Genomic DNA, 4,683 nt, shown 5'->3' with positions numbered 1-4,683 from the left:
GTTTGCTTTATTTTGAATACAGTCATAACGGTATCCGGTGGTTCGGTCCTCTTGGTAAATTTAAAGACTGCCTCCGAAGTTAATCGCCGCCGAGTTCAGATCACTATTAAATTTTATAGATGTTATGTACATGACATCTCATGATATTTTCGCTTAATAGAGGGATGCAGTTATTTGAAGACACTGTAGGGCAAGACGCCTAAAACTAACTAATGAAAAAAGGTTTTAGCCAGAGCTGTGTATACTTCCCGATCTACTGCATGCGCCCTTAATAAATTCATTTAAGGCTACATTGAATTGGGTCTCGTGGGTAAATCCCAACAAACTCGATGCAAGTACCAAAATTCCTAGTCAATATGTAACAACCTGATCATTTCATAAATTCATTATATTTATTAATAAAGCGCGATCATGTTCTGCCCGTAGTGAATGTTCTGTCAGTATCTTGTTATGTATGTTACATGTATGTAAATGTTTAAGTTTGTGACGTATGAAAGTAGTTGGTTCAGTATGAGTGATTTACCTATTTATAGAGGGCGCTTTTACTAATCAATTTACCCGTGCTAACTTTCCCGGTCACTCATTTCTGTACTGAACACCGCAACCAACGGACCACTATTCATTGTTTACGTAAAGTGTTTAATATTCTTGAAAAAGTTTATTTTGCTGCCGGTAGGTTAGATTGTTATTTCATATTAGATCGAGTGTATTGTTTTACTTTTATTCATTATATATATGTATATATTGTGTAATTATTATTAATTATTGTGTTATTATTAAATACTACTGCAAAAAGGTGATGAATCATCTTTTATATTGCAGGCTTCATCTTCAACATCTACAATAAATATATATTCAAGACCTACAAAGGCGTTATATTATACCCCCAGTTACATATATGTAATTATTGTTTTTAATTCTAATAAATTAAAAACAATATACTGTGAAGGGAATATTCAAAATTGACGACATACAGAGTTTATTAAACCTGTGGTTTTAAATACATGTTTTGTGATACTTGTGAAACATATCATAGAAATATTTGAATGCGGCATCTCAAATAAAGAAATATACATATAAAGATAATAAATGCAAGTGATCTCTACCTTGCACAAAAACAAAGGAAAATAAAGAAATACGAAGCAACTACACCAAAAATGCCAAAATCTTTATGCTTTAATCACACAACGATGATTTATGTCTCATCAACTTCTTCAGGTTTTTGACAAAGTATAATAATATTGATTGTTTATAGAGACAAAACGCGGGTAAGCACTCTAGTTAGTGTGTCGAAGACATCATAAGGACTGTGATTGGATATGTTGTCTATCGCATCTTACATTAAGGCGGAATCCTCTCAACTACAATACCATCTCAATGGATGTTAAGTTGTTAACACACCCACACGCGCGCACGCGCGAACACACACACACACACACACACACACACACACACACACTTCCATTGAAAAGTCAATATATGTGAACTATTCTAGGAAATGGGGGTCCATCGCAGCAGTGTGAGAGCAATAGATCTTTACTGTTGGAGCGAAACGACTCTGTCGTGGCACGCCTTCGATATTTGAAGGAAAAAGAAATCTATGCGAACCTAGAATGTTGGAACATCTAGTCTTCACTGACGAAACATACCTACATTGCATGACACCCTGTTTGCAGAGCGCTGACGCCAGACTTGTACTTACCTTTTTCTTACGGCCTTATTGTTGTGCATGCGGGTTGTAATGGTGTTTTATTCTAGGTGCCGGCTTATTGTTCAAGCAAAATTGGTACTTTGATATGAATGCTCCTATCCAAATTATCGCCAATGATCTTCTTTATCCGTAACGTCCAAAAAACAGCGCATACGATGGTAAAAGGCAAGAATCAATACTGGATGGATAGACGAAGTATTGTCTATAAGATGAGCTTTTGCCTGAATGCCACAATTGCCTTAATACAATAAATCTCACTTGGGTTCATGTAGAAAGAGAGAGCAATTGCTTTCAGAATTCTCTAACTTTAACCGAAGACAGCGTACGTTGTTGTTGAGGATGTCTATTGCTAAATGTCAAGCCAAGATCATTTAAAAATAGCTAAGTGAAAAGAAATGCTTTTCAAAATACATGCATATATACATATTTCTCGTATAAGTAACAGCGTTAAACCTCAGATGGTTAGAAGCTGACATAGGTTACATCAAGTGTGTTATTCGATGTATTTTTTACCTGCAGCGAGTAAGTTAACATAACTGTATTAAATGTGAAAGGGAATTGCTCATGTTTTTTTGTAAAATGCCCCATTTTTGTATGACGAGTGTGGCAACTCATTAGGAGTGTACAAACTAAGATACTGACAGCTGTAACCCTTTAACAATTGTTGCTATATGCTAAACTATTGTCTTTGAAGTCCACAACTTTAAGCTTGAGGCTTAAAGGTTAATTAAGTAACCTCATGTTTTTGCATGAGTCTTTGTGGGAATGAGGTTTTGTTGTTAGTTATCAAATTTTTGCCGTGACTGTATCGGCATGGGTTCACACCCCACTAAAAGCAGATTGTTTTTAAACTTTAAGTGTATTTTTTTCTGAAATGTGTGTATCTAAGAGTAAATAAAGCTATGTAGAGGTGTTTTCAGATGCATTAAAGGTAAAAACAAATTTGGTGCCACTTGAGCGAGTCCCTTAAAAGGCGACCCTAAGGCCTAAAAAAAAATACATTTGGTTCGGGTTACCCGACCCTACCTACGGAATAGGCGCCGACCCTAACGTTTTTATAGTCAGTTTGAAAAAAAAATGAAAAACTAAAAAAAAAAAAAAAAAAAAAATTCTTTTTGTTTTTTTTTTGCTTTTCAATATGTAGTTTAAAACCTTAATTGCTTATATAGAAGATAACTTTAACACCATTCTCCAATGATGAAAATGACATTCTTATATAAAGCCTAATAAAAAACAATAAAAAAAGCCTACCTACCCTACCTATTTTTGAAAAGGATGTAACCCTAACCAAACATTTTTTTTAGGCCTAAGCAGATAAGCTTTACAAATTATAACAGCAACATTCAGACAAGTCTAAGATGTTAATTAGATGACGTTGTATAAAATAAGAAAGATTACGAAAGAACAATCTAATATTTTATTGACTTTTAAATGTTGATCATTCTCTTGCAAATAAATATCAAACTTTAAAGTACCAACATTCAAACTTATTTAGAGGATGCAACATAAACTTCATTTAAAGCTTAAATGATGCAACATAAACTTCAGGTCAAGGTTAAATGTGCAATAAAACTAAACGTCAAGCTTTAATGATGTACTAAAAACAATAAAACAAGCTTAATGGATGCAATAACTAAAATATCAACTTAAATGATGCCAATGAAACTAAATATCCGTGTCAAATAATGCAATAAAACTACATGCTTAGCTTAAACGATACAATTAAAACTACACAACCACCTTAATGATTCAATACAAACTACACGACCAGCTTGAATGGTGCAGTATAAACTACATGTCCAGCTTGAATGGTGCAGTATAAACTACATGACCAGCTTGAATGGTGCAGTATAAACTACATGACCAGCTTGAATGGTGCAGTATAAACTACATGACCAGCTTGAATGGTGCAGTATAAACTACATGTCCAGCTTGAATGGTGCAGTATAAACTACATGACCAGCTTGAATGGTGCAGTATAAACTACATGACCAGCTTGAATGGTGCAGTATAAACTACATGTCCAGCTTGAATGGTGCAGTATAAACTACATGTCCAGCTTGAATGGTGCAGTATAAACTACATGTCCAGCTTGAATGGTGCAGTATAAACTACATGTCCAGCTTGAATGGTGCAGTATAAACTACATGTCCAGCTTGAATGGTGCAGTATAAACTACATGTCCAGCTTGAATGGTGCAGTATAAACTACATGACCAGCTTGAATGGTGCAGTATAAACTACATGACCAGCTTGAATGGTGCAGTATAAACTACATGTCCAGCTTGAATGGTGCAGTATAAACTACATGACCAGCTTGAATGGTTCAGTATAAACTACATGACCAGCTTGAATGGTGCAGTATAAACTACATGACCAGCTTGAATGGTGCAGTATAAACTACATGACCAGCTTGAATGGTGCAGTATAAACTACATGTCCAGCTTGAATGGTGCAGTATAAACTACATGACCAGCTTGAATGGTGCAGTATAAACTACATGTCCAGCTTGAATGGTGCAGTATAAACTACATGACCAGCTTGAATGGTGCAGTATAAACTACATGTCCAGCTTGAATGGTGCAGTATAAACTACATGTCCAGCTTGAATGGTGCAGTATAAACTACATGTCCAGCTTGAATGGTGCAGTATAAACACCATTCAGTATAAACTACATGACCAGCTTGAATGGTGCAGTATAAACTACATGTCCAGCTTGAATGGTGCAGTATAAACTACATGTCCAGCTTGAATGGTGCAGTATAAACTACATGTCCAGCTTGAATGGTGCAGTATAAACTACATGTCCAGCTAAAATGGTTCAATATAAACTACATGACCAGCTTGAATGGTGCAGTATAAACTACATGTCCAGCTAAAATGAGTCAATACAAGCTACATGTCCAGCTTGAATGGTGCAGTATAAACTATATGTCCAGCTTGAATGGTGCAGTATAAAGTACATGTCCAGC

This window comes from Mya arenaria, chromosome 8 (assembly GCF_026914265.1).
Source record: "Mya arenaria isolate MELC-2E11 chromosome 8, ASM2691426v1".
In the NCBI taxonomy this organism is placed as follows: Eukaryota; Metazoa; Mollusca; class Bivalvia; order Myida; family Myidae; genus Mya; species Mya arenaria.
Note: the sequence above shows the minus strand (reverse complement) of the source record.